Source organism: Rattus norvegicus, chromosome 15, assembly GCF_036323735.1.
Source record: "Rattus norvegicus strain BN/NHsdMcwi chromosome 15, GRCr8, whole genome shotgun sequence".
Classification (NCBI taxonomy): domain Eukaryota; kingdom Metazoa; phylum Chordata; class Mammalia; order Rodentia; family Muridae; genus Rattus; species Rattus norvegicus.
The window spans coordinates 9,722,828-9,738,203 of record NC_086033.1 but is presented as its reverse complement, the minus strand read 5'-3'; the positions used below and the strand labels follow the sequence as shown (position 1 = coordinate 9,738,203).

The following is a 15,376-nucleotide window of genomic DNA, read 5'->3' as shown; positions in this document are numbered from 1 at the left end:
TTCCTGGGAACGCTCGCTGGGGGCTCTAAGTGCACAGCATCCTGGCAGAACAACTCCCATGCTTTCATTTTGAATCTTGATTCCTACGAAGCACCTCTCCTTCAAAGCACCCAGGGATCTAATTACATGGTTCTAACAAAAGACGTAAGTGTGCAGTAGGTCCGATAACTCGTTATTAAGAATAAGGATATGCTAATCACTTGCACAGAGCAGTAGGGTCTCAGAGTTTGTTGTGAACCAGGCAAAGGAACCTATCAAGAAGTAGGAATCTCTGGCCACTTCACTTCTCACACCTCAATAAAGTTTGAAGTCTTTGTCATGTTGAACACTTTGCTTCAGTGGGAAGTAACACAACAAGAAGAGGAAAAGCAGGGGCTGGAGAGATGGCTCAGTGGTTAAGAGCACTCACTGCTCTTCCAGAAGGCCTGAGTTCAATTCCCAGCAACCACATGGTGGCTCACAATGAGATCTGATGCCCTCTTCTGGCGTGTCTGAAGACAGCTACAGTGTACTCATCTATAATAAATAAATCTTTAAAAAAAGAAGAAGAAACTAAGCAGGACCCGTATCACACTTATAATTTTGTTGTAGATAGTCCAGAGTGGGGTTTGTTGGAGGTAATTGTATATATCTGTAATTTTATTCAGTTTATTTAATACATGTACCTAAGAGTTTTTTTTTTTTAATTGAAAATAGATCCGTCTCTCTTACAATACATCCTGACCATAGGGTCCTGGCCCTCCAGTCTCTTGAGCTTTTCCCCACCTCTCTCTTCCCTTGGATCCACTGCCACTCTGTCTTATTTCAAAAAATAGCAGGCCTCCAAAGAGTCAACAACCAGACACAATAAAACAAAATACTATAGGACAAGGCAAAGGCCCTCATATAGAGGCTGGATAAGGAAACCCAGCAGGAGGAAAGACGTCCCAAGAGCAGGCAAATGTGTCAGAGACATACCGGTTCCCACTGTTCGGAGTCCTGTAAAACCTCCAAGGTAACAGCCAGGACATGTACACAGGGGACCAGGGGCAGACCTCTGCAGGCACAGTTTTTGCTGCTTCAGTCTCTGTGAACCCATACATGGCCTGTTTAGTTGATTCAGTGGGCCATGGCAGTAGGATGGTCCTACTGTCCTCCATACCATCTGATGTGTACAATTTCTTTGACCCCTCCTCCATGGGATTCTCTGAGTTCTGAGGGGAGGCACCCAATGGAGAATTCCAGTTTAGACTTTCCACATAATGTCTGCCTGTGGATCTCTGAATCTGCTCCGGTGTGCAGCCAGAGAAAGCCTGTCTGCTGATAACTAGACCAGGCCCTGATCTATGAGAATAGACTATCATTAGGAACCAATATATCGATTTTTTTTTCCACCAGTTTGGCTCTTCCCTAGGTCTCTGGGTTATCTAGTCTCTGGTTCCAGGCCACCCAAACAGTATTCAGCGTGAGCTCCCTCTTGTGGAGTGGGCCTCAAATTAAATCAGACATCGGTTGTCCACTCCCACAAGTTCTGTGCCACCATTGTCCCCAGCACATCTTGTAGGCAGGACAGATTGTAGGTCAAAGGTTTTGTAGCTGGGTCCGTGTCTGGTTTTCTCCTTCCATAGCCTGCAGAATACCTTCTCACACTAACGAGATTAGAACATGGTGGGGGAAGGCTCTATGGAAACACCAGCTTTCCCTCTCCACATTGTGGAGGAAGCCCTTTGTCCTAGCATCAGCCTGGGTTGTTTGGAGAATCCCCGTGGGATCCCTCAGCCAACAACTCAGTCCCAGCACTGGAAGCCTTTTCTGGCTACAAGAGATGGCCGGTTCAGAGTCTGTGTCTTGTATTACTAGAAGTCCTTGCTAGGGTCACCCATAGACTCCACCCTGCAAGTGTCCCCCAGTTCTAGTCCCCTCACAACCGGATCCCATTTATTTCTGTTCCCACCTGCCTCCTGTCCACTCACAAAATCTATTCTATTTTCACTTTCCAGGGAGATCCATGTGAAGCTGTTTAATTCCTTTTTTTTTTAAAGATTTATTTATTATTTTATATATATGCATACACTGTAGACACACCAGAAGAGGGCATCAGCCCCATTACAGATGGTTGTGAGCCACCATGTGGTTGCTGGGAATTGAACTCAGGACCTCTGGAAGAGCAGTCAGTGCTCTTAACCTCTGAGCCATCTCTCCAGCCCCGGTGGTTTAATTCTCAACTGAAATATTCAGCTCAGCTCCCTTCTGGGGGAGCTGCCATAAATCTAGACTTCAATTCCTAGCTCACAGGTCACAAGTTACACCGCTTTATGAATGACACGGATGTTCTCTCAGCCTTTTTGGGATATCTTAACTTCAGAAACAGGCAAATCCCTCACGTCTGGCCCTCACTCTGGTCCCCAGAGGGAGCTGGTTCACGAGAAGAGTTAGGCTGAAGCGGTTCCTAGTCTGAGGGTTTCTGAGCAGCTGGAGATCCGAGTTTGCTTGCCTGTGCTTAGGACGTGGATGACGGAGTAAAACTCCATCATGCTGCTATACTCCATCCTTTAGAGACAGAAGTATTGTTACCTGAAGGAAAATGGATAGAACTAGAGATGCCAAGTGAACCGTGCCAGTCCCAAGAGACATTTGAATGGTTTTCATTCCTTTCCTTCCAGGAAAGGAAGAAGAAGGGGATAGAAGGGGATCATGGAAGGTAAATGCTAAAGAACAAGAGATAAGAAGGTGGGACCCTTAATTTTTCCCACGCTGGCTCTAGGTCTCTAGGCCTTCTGATCTCTTCAGATGGTCTGCAGGCCGCTTGGGGAGGGGATCAAGGCAGAAGAGACGAGAATACGCCAAGCTCTCATTCTTCTTGGGTTTCCCACCCACTCTATACATTAGCCCTGGATTACACTGGGGGCTGAGGTTTGCCTTGGGAATGACCTGGAGCCACCAGATTAGGCCCCAGACTTGGAACTGGGGAAAGCGGCTGTACATGCTTAGCCTGCGTTTGTCTGACTGGGCTGCCTTTGTGTAGCTGAAGAAGCCTCAACAGGAAATGAGGGGTGAGGGGATGCTGGTATGATCTTCTTTTCTTTTACCTTTTTGCATTTTCCCCTGGCGCTAAAAGCAAACAGCTAGGCAGGTGTGATCTGTTTGCTAATTCCTAAACCGCTGTCCACCAACTGTGTACTCGTGGGAAGGTCTCTGAGTGTGTGTTCTGTAGTAAGAATAAGACTACAGACATCCCTTCAGAGTTGCTGAGGTGATTAAATAAGCGTTAGGAGTGAGGGGCCAATACACAGCACAGAACAAATGTCTCCCTTCGCTGTGCCTCATGACGCTCCTATGAGTACTTGGGCTTCTTTTCCCACACACTGAAAAGAAAGATATTCACTAGCTGTGCAGTAATAGCTGTTTTCTGAGACGAGTCAAAGAAATATGAACTTCATTAGTTAGGGTTCCCCTTCAGCCTTGGCAGAAATTCAGCCGGAAACACCTTGTTATCTATGAACGCTAAGAAGCGTTGGGTGGGACAAATTCGGAAAACTGGTATAGAGGTAATCCCAGGCCAGCCTGGGTGCAAAATCAAAGTCTGATTAAAAAACCAGGGACAACAGACAGCCAAACAAACAGCAGAAAGTAAGTCTGGGCATGCCGATTCAGGCCCGTAATTCCTTCCAGCCCTTGGGAGGCTGAGGCAAGAACACAGCCATATGTCATCGTGCTCTCCTGGATTATTGGTCCATGAAGGCAGTGGGAGCCTGGGGGTGGGGGTAGGAAAGTCGGGGGTGGGGGTGGGGTGAAAGGGGATCAGAAGTCCTGTGAGTACATCTGGTGAATAACTACACTGAGACCAGCTATCAGGAGGCAGTTCATTTTTTTTTTTCGAGTGATCCGAGGCTTATAAAGTTTTGGGGACTGAGGGTAGGAACATCCGGGATGGGTGAAGGTCATCGAGACTGAGGGCTTAGAGCATGGAGATGTCTCATTAGCATGGAGAAGCATTTCAGGAATCGGCGGTGCTAGCTGAACAGGTTTTATCAGGAGAAAGGAAATTGATCCTATAATGTCACTGGGGCTGTATGACATTCCTCAGGTAGAGGCCTACGTGGGGGATTAGAACTCGACAGACAAGGTCAGAGGAGGAGAAACCCTGGTAATGAAGGGAGTCTACCATATTGGGCCTAGCTCAGGTGCTATCTGACCATGGTGGACTTCTATCTGAATTAGCAGTTTTCCCACAGTGAGTGGGAGGCCAGTCTGGGCTGCACAGGAGTTCAAGGTCAGCCTAAAACAGAGCAGGACTCCATATTAACCAAAAACCAAACGAGGAAGATGGCTCAGTGGGTCAGAGGGCTTGATGCCATGACTGACAGCCTGAGTTCGATCTCTGGTCCTAAATGGTCCAAAGAGAGAACAACAGACTCCTGAAAGCTGTCGTTGGACCTCCACACGTGTGCATGTGTACCCACTTGTATACACACATGATGAATAAATTACCGTAATAAAAACAAAACAAAACAAAAACCGAAAACCAAACATACAAGAATAAAAAGCAGAGAAACAAGAAGAAATGAAGGAAGTATGTTAGGGCAGGCTAAATCTGTGCTTCATTAACACAGCAGACCACAAGCAAGCCTACTTCTCATAGAAAGGAACTTGAAGGAAGGCATGAACTCTCTTAAGAAATTCGGTTGTTTAATTTATTTCAAATAAACAAATTACTCACCATTGTCCGTTGAATGCCTTGAGTAGGAAACCCAGCCTGGTCTCCATTTGGGGTTAGGGGTATGCACTACCACACCCAGCTCTGTGTTTTGACTTTTAATAATACTTTATTGAATGCTTAAAATAACAGTGGTTCCATCGATCACTTATGGTATACACTTAGGTATATGTGCCTAGTCCTCGCCTTCCCATAAGATAAACATGATGGTGCTTGTTTTAGCAGGGTGGTAGGATAGCTCACAGTTCAGAGGTTTTGGTCAGTGCAGGGGCACTTGGCCTCTATACATTGCCCGTGGTGAGGCAGAACAACATGGTGACGCGGAGCTGCTCACCTCATGGCTACTGGAAAGCACAGTCCTTCAAGGACATTTTCTCAACAGTGTTGTTCCTATAAGTAGATCCCGACTCCTAAAGATTGTGCCCCCTGTCAACAGTGTCTCTGACTGGCAACTAGGCCTTTGGCACATGACCTTTGGGAAATGCTTCAGACTCAAGCCATAATAGTAGGTCTGATCGTTGTACAGGGGTTGTTCAGTGGGTGCAGGAATATAGGGTGTTATGCATATAAGTATTTGTGCCCATGTGTGTGTGCCCATGTGTACACAGGGAATCAGAGAAAGAAGCCAATTCATCTATTACTCTCTGCCCATTCTCTGGAGACAGTGTCTCTCTCTGAACCTGGAGGTTCACTGGTGACCTGTCTGCCCTTCACACAGGTTTGGAGTTTCCAGGCCTGCACAGTCATGCCTGGCTACACAGGTACCGAGAATTTGAACTCAAGTCTTCAAGCTTATGTTCTCTCACCCTCCAAGTCAACTCCCAGCCCCTGGAGTGTCTCTTAATGGTCACTCCTTGGGACGATTTTCTTTGACAATTTGTTGCTGTTTGTCTTTGGTTGGCTGGTGTTCTCTGAAGAGCAGTGACTTTATAACAGAGTGTGAGAGGTCCTGGGTGGTTCGTCTCTATTGCCCTTTCCCCGCGGCATCTGAAGGGCAAGCAGGGCGACTGGCTATGGAGATCTCCAAGGAGCTATATTTGCTATATGTGGAGGACTGACCAGCTGCTTTCAATTCTGCGTTTGTAAAACTGTTCTAAAAAAGGTCTTTGGCATTTGTTCTCTCTGCTGCTGTATTTCTAAGGCATTTTATCCACAGCATAAAAAGCCACTGGGGACCCATTGCCTCCTCACCCACAATAAGGTAGGGAACTTTTCCCAGTGTGATGATAGAAAACCAAAAGCCTCTATCTGCTATATATCTGTCTTATCCTCTATCATCACCACTGCCCGCATTAAACATGAAGAAAAGTCTTAATGTTGCCCTGACCTTGGTGATAAGTGTGCTTTGACACTTAGCATGATTGTGAAGTCTTCTGAGCTTCCAGAAGACACTGCTACCCAGGAAAGAGCCCAGCCCCAAACTCGCAGGAAGTGTGACAAGCCCAAAAGCCAGCTTCGGAATAACTGCCATGTGTCTGAGCTCTTCTTACAATCTGGAAATCCACGAATTAGCTCTTCCAGGGTATGGAGGCAACAGTCTGTGTCCCAGGCACAGCATGTCTCCTCCGTCCTCCTGCTTTCTTGAAAGGGCAGTGCACCTGGCTGGGGCAGCTAGGATGTTTTCAGTGTAGCAGAAACACCAATACCGCCTGCAGGATGGTTTATCGGATAAGTTCACTTGCTGCTCTTGCAGAGGGCCTGGGTTCTGTTAGTTCTCAGCATACATATGGGCTCACAGCCCTTCATAGTTCCAGATTCAGGGGATCCAAAGCTCTTTGGCCTTCTTGTGGGTACCAAGCACACACATGGTACACTACATACATGCAGTAGTGAAGCAGGGGCTGGTATATCTGGGCATTTGCACATTTGTAGACTTGGGGCAGTTCATCTAGCGTCCTGGCAATGTTTTCTAGGATCGCATTCTGACTGTAGGCTGCAGCCCAGAGAGTCAGCTTCCTTACAGAGTCACCCTTCAGGGTCACAGGATGGCAGTGGGAAACAATCAGCATTGCTGACTTTCTTGTTCACATCTGCTGAAGGTAGAAACGAGTCACTCCCAGGGTTTCTCTCTAACCAAAGACGAGAATTTCCCAGAAGCCCCAGCAACCTTCCCTTTGAATCTCAGTGAGCCAGCTCACAGCCTGTTTTCACACCAGTGACTGCCAAGAGAATGAGATCACCTTCATTGTTCAGCCTCATCAGGACCACCCAAGACACTCCCCCAAACACCTGCCACAACTGTGGCTGCCACAAGGGGGAGGAGTAGAGCAGGAACGGACAGACCAACCTAAGTGCTTAAACTAGCACCCACCTTGTACACAGGGTCCTGGGGAAGGAACACATCACTCAGGGGAGTGTAAATCCACATTCCTGGGTCAGGGCCATTCATATCCGGCCCAAATAAACTCCATTTAAAGAGTTCTTTTAAAAACAAAATGTGGGGCTAGCGAGATAGCACAGTTGATTAGAGTGGTGACTGGCTTTGCAGAAGACCTGGGTTTGGTTGCCAAGCAATGCTGAGCAGCTCACAGCCACCCATAAACAGCTGTAACTGCGATCGAGGGGATCTGACACACTCTTCTTGCCTCTTCAGGCACCTGCACTCAAACACACACGCACGCGTGCACACGTGCACGTGCGCACGTGCGCGCGCACGCACACACAAGCACACACAAAATAAATGTACTGGCACAGTGGGCAAACAACTTGAGTCTCTTTCCTTCCAAGTCCATAGTTTTAGCTCTTCCTGGAAAATATAAATACACTCATGAGAGGGGAAGTGTAAACTCTCTAACTTGTGTGGTATGCTGTACCAAGATGACCTAGAGGAAGCTTTCTAGAGACTTCCACGCTGCACGTCCAGAGATCCTGTTAAAGCATAGCATATGAAGACAGGTTTAGCTGTTCAGTGTAGCATCTCTGTGGGCTGGAGACACCCACTAGCCTTCTTCAGGGCTCAGTGGTAGCATCAGGTGGTGTACCGGTGTTACGCCCAACTCAACACCTTTCCTGGTTCCTTCTCCCTAAGCCACTTTCCGGCACGACCAAGTTCTGGTGAGTGAGACATGAGAAATGATTTCCGAGAGGCTTCTGAAAGGTCTGTTGTCTGATGGACATGACCACTCTACTTTTCTCCCCGTGGCAGGAGATATAATGGCTAGGGTGGCTCCTGGGCCTTGGAAGCATGTGGAAAGTGGGTGACCCTGGCCTTGGGGCCACTAAACACATACCTAATGAGGACCCATTCCATCGCTATGGAAGGTCGAACCTGACCGTGGTTCATCCCTCGTGATGCCATCCGGAGCACTGCTGGGGTCCACTCCTGGAAGACTCATAGCATACTGATGCCGACGCTGATGCCTAGCTCCCTCCGCTGCAGGCCCCTTCCTTGTGATGGGAAACCCTGTCAGCTCTGGCCCTGTTCCGGAGTCCATGGCCTGATCAGGAAGGCAGAGAGAGTGAAGTCTGTTGGTATTCTGCCTAAGCTCCGCCCTCACAGCTACCTGGGAACAGCCAGGTATGCTCCGCCCCACAGTTGCCTGGCAACAGCCAGCTGTGCCTGACACTATAAAAGGGGCTGCTTGCCCTCTCTTACCCTCTTACTTCTCTCTTGCTCTTTGTTCTTCGATGCTCTTGCCCCCTTCCCCACTCCACAGGCCCATGGCCGGCCGCCTTTCCGCTCTTCTACTCTTCTCTCATTAAATCTCTCCACGTAGAACCATGGTGGCTGGGTGTGTTCTGTCCAGGCACCGGCTGAGATTTGAAACCCTAACCAGGTCTACCCCCCAACCCCGAACCCCAGACCTTCCACTGCTCCCTCTTCTAGCATCATGTCTGCAGGCTACCCCCGTTGTCCCTTTCTAGAGCCTACAAGCAAGCTGACAGCAAAGTGCACGTCTCATCTTGTCCTGTCATCTGCATTTTTGAGACACCTGAATCCATCCCGCCATGTGGGTTGCCAGTTTCTGTTATTTGAAATCAGTTTCTCTCCCAACAGACACGGTCCCTGACCTCCTATCTATACACTAGAAAAGCTTTGAGAAAGGGAGTTATTAGTTGCGATTTCAAAGTCTAAAACCATATATTCACTCATTTTTTGTTGTTGTTTGAACCTCTATTTAAAAAATAGATATAAGTTAGTTAGGGTATAGAGCATACACCTTTTTTTCTGGGGGAAAAAAAAGATCTGGAGCCAAAGAAGCTAGCCCACGAGTGTCCTTTCCGATTTTGGTGGACCCTTACACATGCAAGGCAAGCATTCCACCAATTACTTGCCTGGAAAAAACCTGCCTCCTACTGAATTGACTGTGCCTGCCTGAAACAGCTGAAGGACCTTGGCGTCTTCCACAGCGTTCCCTACCCCATTCAGGGCAGAGCCTTACAGCTCAGCAGCTGAGTAAGCTCTGAGAGGGGCTACCCTGCCCCAGGAAGTAGGGCCTTTTAAAGACTCAGCCCTACCTTGCAGAGAAACCTTTGCCAACAGGGCTCAGCCATGGAGCTCCTCTCCCTCCCCAGAGAAGAGGACAGAGAAGAGGACACTTGTCTTTAGAGTCAGACTCGAATAAATACTGTCCGATGTAGGATACGGGAGTCCGCACTGCCGACAGCAAACTCCCTGAAGAGGCCAAGTAGCACAGAGGCACTGGTGAGCTGAGCACAGCCTCTTCCTTCACCCCAGGCCTCTGCTGGGCTATTTCGTCCTTCTTGTCCTCAAGTCCCGTTGTCCTGACTCACTCTGCTAATCTTACACTGATCTTCAGGTGTTTTTGAGAACCACGGGAAATCCTTTCTGGAACAGGGTGGGGCTTGCGTAACTAAATGCATAAGCAATTCTTGTTAATACACGAATGCCTTTAAGCCTGCAAGGCTCAGGTTGCCTGGGTTCAGTAGTCAGTGCTGCTCTTTGCTGCCCTGTGACTGGGTGTAAATGTGAGCCCTAGTTTCCTGATCTGTAAGTGCCCTGGTATATATAGAGGTGACAGTTTGGGGAGGTAACTACACACACACACACACACACACACACACACACACACACACACCTCAGCATAGTGAGGCCTCTATAAATGCTCCCCTTAAAATTCTATGACTGCAGGCAGACAGCAGTGCCTAGCCCTGCCTGGTGGATTCCTGTCTTCAATAGAACAAGGCAGGACTTCCAGAAGGTGGCAGACGGATGACAGATGATCAGTATTACCACATCCTTGATAGATATTGCACTAGCTGGCCAGAGGGAAAAAAGCAGGCCCCAGAGAGGATGCCTGCAGGAAATCAGGGGCAAAGTGGATCAAGGGTATTGATCCAGGAAGGCATAGAAAGTGAGGGTGAGGTCTCCTCCCCTCCCCTGCCCCACCTCCAGAACATCAGAAGAGCAGTGTGTGTGTGTGTGTGTGTGTGTGTGTGTGTGTTGCTTGTGTGCATGTATGTGTATGTGCTGCTTGTGTGCATGTATGTGTGTGTGTGTGTGTGTGTGTGTGTGTGTGCAATTACAAGATAGTGATATAATTTCTTAGCGCTGCCAGCTAAAGAATTTGAGATAAGAGGAATCAAAGACTTGGGGGTATTGTTTGAAGCCTGGCCTGCCGGACACTACTAAGTTCCAGTGAAGTTTTGGTGTGAGCAACTGGCCCCAGACTTCTCTAACAGAAGCTCCTCAGGCCTAGGAAGAGACTCCAGCTTCCTCAGTCTTTTAATTCAACTGAGACTTCTCCATAAAATATGCAAAGCGCCTTGGAAGGAAAAAAAAAAGGCAAGCCAGATCTGAACAGTAATTGTTGTTGCTAATTCTGTCTCAGGCATCCTGTGTGAAGAACATGAACAACTGGGAGTGTTGTTTCTCCAAGGCCTAGAACTACAACCAAGACCCCCCTCCCCCGCCCCCCAGCAAGAGTAACAGAGGCTCTCTTGTTCGAAGTTCGAATTACAGCAAGTTTCCTTTGCACTGAAGGAGAGACTTAGCTGCCGTGTGTATCTGAGTGTTAGACATTGAGCACACACATATACTTAAAGCTATTTCCAATGTCTTCTGGAAATAGAAACAACTATAAAAAAAAAAAAAAACCAGCTTAAGATCACAAAAGCCCTTTAAAGGCTCTTTCTGGGATATTGGAAGCTTCCAGGGCTGCTGGGTATGGCTAATTATGTAACTTCTTCCACCATAAATCGCTACCAACAAAGTCAGCGGGTGAATCACACCCCTTGTATTGTAATGGCAGGATACACATGACTGTAAAGCCTTTCAACCCCTAAATTTCAAAGAGATGCTTGCGTAGGCCTTGCTTGCCTTTCTCACCTGCAGTTCATAGTGTGATGTCACGTGTTTGCATTGTACTTACAAAATGGAGAAGTCAGTCCTGGCTCCTGACCTCTGAGGAAGCTCACAGGGCTCTTCTAGTTTTTTTACAGAAGCCAAAGCTCTAGCTTAGCTTTAGAGTAGAGTCTTTGGATTTAAAAAAAAAAAAAGTTTATTTTTAGTTTATGTGTATGAGTGTTTTGCCTGGATGTGTGTTAAATGTACCATGTGCATGCAGTGCCCAAGGAGGCCAGAAAAGGGTGTGGGGTCACGTGGGACTGAAGGTGGTTGTGAGCGCCTGGTCTGGGTGTTGGGAAGCAAACTGGGATCCCGAGGAAGAGCAGCAAGTGTTCTTAGCAGCTGGACTTCTCTCCAGCCCCTGGGCGGTTGATTTGCAGTCATCGAAAACGAATCACTGTTTTCATAAAAATGTAGATGACTCATCAGACCGAGCTTGAAGCTGTCTCCAGCTTTCTTGTGGCCTTTCTTGTGCATCTGACTTCTGGGCCCAGAACCCAGGCACAAACTGGGTTCACACCCAGTTCTGGACATCTCTGAGTTAGCAGCCCCTGCACAGTCCACTTGGTGCTTCCTACCAGGTCTCCCTGTGAGCTCTGCTCACTCAGTCTTGCCTCAGGCCTTGCCACTCCAGATTAGTCTCTGCCAGTTGCCATTACGTGACACCAAGGGCCAGGGACTTTAACTTGAGAGCTTTATTCACCATCCTGGAGGCTGCCAGTCCAAGGCACCTCGATGGGCTAGTTTCCTCCAAGCTCACTGACCTTGCTTCCCAGATGGCTGCTCTCAGGCTGCCTAGTCCTGGGGCCATCTCTCTGTCCTCATCCCATTTTCTTATTAGGACCCCAGTCAGATTGGGCTAGGCCCCACCCCAACAACCTCGTTTTAACTTAATTACCTCTTTAAAGCCTCATCTCCGGGACACAGTTACAGCCTGTCGTTCTGCAGACTAGGATGTCAGTGTATAGGTTTTGAGGGAGACGTGGGTCAGCCTCCCCCATCAGCAAACTCACCTAGTCTCTCCCCAGTTCCTCTCAGGGGAGTACAGTCTTTCCTTTGGATTTTCGAGAGACGAATGCTTCCTGAAGTTTTTAGACTACATCACTCCCTTCTTGAACTTGGGCAAGTGAATCGGTCTCTTCAGAGATTACACCACACAGCTTCTGTCTCTGTTGGTTTTGGGCGTGAAGTTCCTACAGTCCCCAAGGCTCATGCGTTAAAGAAACAAGCCCCAGAGGGTGGCACTATTGAGCAGTGACTCAATCACAGGAGTCTCAACCGAGTACAGTGATCAATCCACTGAGGGATTCACAGACCAACTGGCTGTTAGGAAGCAGAGTCTAAATGGAGGAACTGAGTCCTTGAGGGTCTTCCTGGAAGCCCCTTCCTGTCTGCTTCCTAATTTTAATGAGGTGAGGCCAGATGAAGGCATTAGGTGGCCTGGAACTGGAGTTACAATGCATAGTTATGAGCTATCTTGATGTGGGTCCTGGGCAATGTAGTGCCCTCTCTTAGACACTGGGCCACCTCTCCAGACAAGAACCGGAGTTTACTTTTCTATCTAAAACTAGTTCCTGATACTGAACTCTAGGGGAAAAAAACAGTGAATATTTTCCTCACCTCGGTTTCCCCAGAGATTACATTTTAGCATTCTATAGTTTTCTAGAACGTTCCTGTAAACATCTGGCAGGTTGCTATAAGCATTATGAGACAGCTGCCCAGTCACCTATGGCTGAGACACGTAGGGACATGGAATGGACAAAATTATCAAAACCGTCTTCAGACTGTAGTCATATCTACATGCTACACACTTAGGTTATAGAAAAAAAAAACCTGGAAGTTCTGTGGACGGAAATTCGAAGTGCTCTGTTAGATTTATATCGATTTTTAGAAAAATTAATTCACAGCTTGGGAGACTCAGGCACAACCATGTCAGCAGAACAAGTATAGCACAGATCATTAAATACTGTGGTTTCATCAGCCTCAAAGAAGTACTTCCCAAACATTTTTAAAAACAAAACTGATATAGTAACCACTTTAAGGTAGAATTTTTTTTTTTTTAATTTTCAAACGTTTTCAAGTGTCTTTAAACTTCAAATTGCATTTGGATTGGAATTCACAATTTTTGCTGATGTGCTAGAATGTTCTAACTGATCTCTTTGTCTGAGACTCTGTGACTCAGGAAAGAAAGCATATTCTTCGGGGGACGTAAACCTGGGTGGACATGGCTGAGTAAGGAGTAAAGTGTGCTACCCTAAGCCATGGCTGCCTTGGAAAGACCGATTGAAAGACATCATCTGTTGTTTGGTTCTTATTTCTCATTTCATTCAGAACAATTGGAAAGCCGGAATAGCATGCCGTCCTGTCCTCTTGGGACCCATGTCCTCATTTGTCCAATGTCTTTCCTGCTGACTTCAACACTATATTACACCTTTGTATGAACGCAATGCCAGGCCAGATCGGTAGCAGGTAGAAGCGAGGGAGCGCATGGTGCCACTTTGAATTTTAAGAGGCAACCAGAATTTTTATTAAGAAACTGCTGGTTTTAGGTGACACCCACCAGTCATTACTTCTTCCTCTCTGCTCTTAATGACTGTCTTAGCTTTTGGTCTTCCCCAGCGGAGGGAGCCATCACTCATCAACCCAATTAACTCTCAAGATCAAAGTATGCAGGCAGAGCCAGGACTTCTGGGATGAGAAGGGAGCTTAGCAGGCTTTTCAGACACTCACAGCTAAGGAGGGGAAAATGGGAGGGGGCAGTAAAAAAAAAAAAAACCTAGAAAAATTTAAAAGGACCTACAGGAAACAGGAGCGGTCACTCAAGAAAGTCTATGAAATCTTAAAAGTGTGGGCTGTGAGCTATATCCTGCCTCATCTACTGCCTCTCTGGCTCTGTGTTATGAAGTGTTACCTTCCCTTGGCCCTCTTACCTCGCCAGCTCCCAGCCTGGTCCTGTCTTAGGAAGCTCTCTTCCAGCAATGCATCTTGGGGAGAAGGGCCCCTCTCTGCCCGCCCACCTCCCTCAGATGATACAGGTTGAGAATAGATGGGTCTCTATTGCTTCCACCCGCAGCAGCTCTCTCACTGAGAAGGCGAGTTCCCATGCTGAGGAGAACAAGTCGTTTTCACTCTAGCACACGCACTAGAAAAAGAACATTTGTCACTCCGGGGAAAGGAAGCCTTGACAAAATTATCCAGTTGGACAGAGAGCTCAACCATTTACTCTAGGGATTAACTTCATTGGAAACAGGGAGAAAAGTCATTTGAAAGCGTAGAGGGCCTGATGAGCAGCAAGGATGAGGCCCAGGGAAAGCTCTGAGAGGAGAAAAAGTGGCCAGGCAGCATAAAGTTTAGTAAAAAGAAGCAGTGGGGAGCCGACTAAGAAGAACTTTCTCGGAACGCAGTAGCGAGGGAAGGCCACAGGAATGCATGGTCAGGGTTGCACCCATGCGGGAGCTAAGGGTGTGGACAGACTCCAAAGCTTCTCAAACTTCAACAGGAAGAGAGAGATACTGGGCCTGGTTTGAGCATTTGAAACTCTAAACCCGACCCTCAGTGACACACTTCCTCCAAGCATCTAAATACATTGAAAGCCATTCCTATTCAAATCACCTGACATACAAACTATTGAAAAGAATGGACTAGAGGGCTGGAGCGATGGCTCAGTGGTGACTGACTGCTCTTCCAGAGGTCCTGAGTTCAAATCCCAGCAACCACATGGTGGCTCACAACCATCTGTAATCAGATGCCCTATTCTGGTGTGTCTGAAGACAGCTACAGTGTATAATAAATAAACAAGTAAATCTTTTTTTTTTTATAAAAAGAATGAAATAGAGAATTTGGACTCAGAAACACAGGCAGAGGGTCCAAAGAACAACTGAAAATGCTTTGATGCAAACAGAGGCACAGCTTATCAAAACTTACAAACACATTTAAAGTGGTGCTCAGGGGAATTTCATAGCCGAGATGCTGTACAATGATAATATAAAGGCTTTCAGATCGGCAGCCCGGACCTGCCGACAGACGGCAGAAGAAGGAAAGGAAAGGCCAGTCAACCGAGAGGGAAGAGGGAAGAGCAGCGGGGATTCCAGCTCTGTGCTTCCTCCTCAAAAGGCTCGCACAAGATCCAGCAAGTTACACGGAGAGATCACTCGGCAAGCCAGGACTGGCTATGGCAGAGGACCTGGGCTCCATTCCCCACGCATACACGGGAGCTCACAGCTGTCTGTAGCTCTAGTTCTTGAAGATCCAATACCACCACCTTCTGACCTCCCCAAGCGTGCATGTGGTACACATACGTGCAGGCAAACACACATACATTAAAAAAACAAAACCAAATAAATAAAATGTATTTTAAGCTAGCATAGAATGGG

General features: G+C 47.4%; 1 long non-coding RNA gene across 1 annotated transcript; it reads right to left on the bottom strand.

Annotated features, from left to right (window-relative positions):
- Positions 1-4,785: 4,785 nt before the first annotated feature.
- On the bottom strand, positions 4,786-15,145 carry LOC120096911 (uncharacterized). The gene is made up of 2 exons (XR_005493832.2): positions 12,017-15,145; positions 4,786-8,133 (listed from the first exon to the last, which is right to left on the bottom strand). It is a non-coding gene; the product is annotated as an uncharacterized LOC120096911 (long non-coding RNA).
- Between the last annotated feature and the right edge of the window lie 231 nt (positions 15,146-15,376).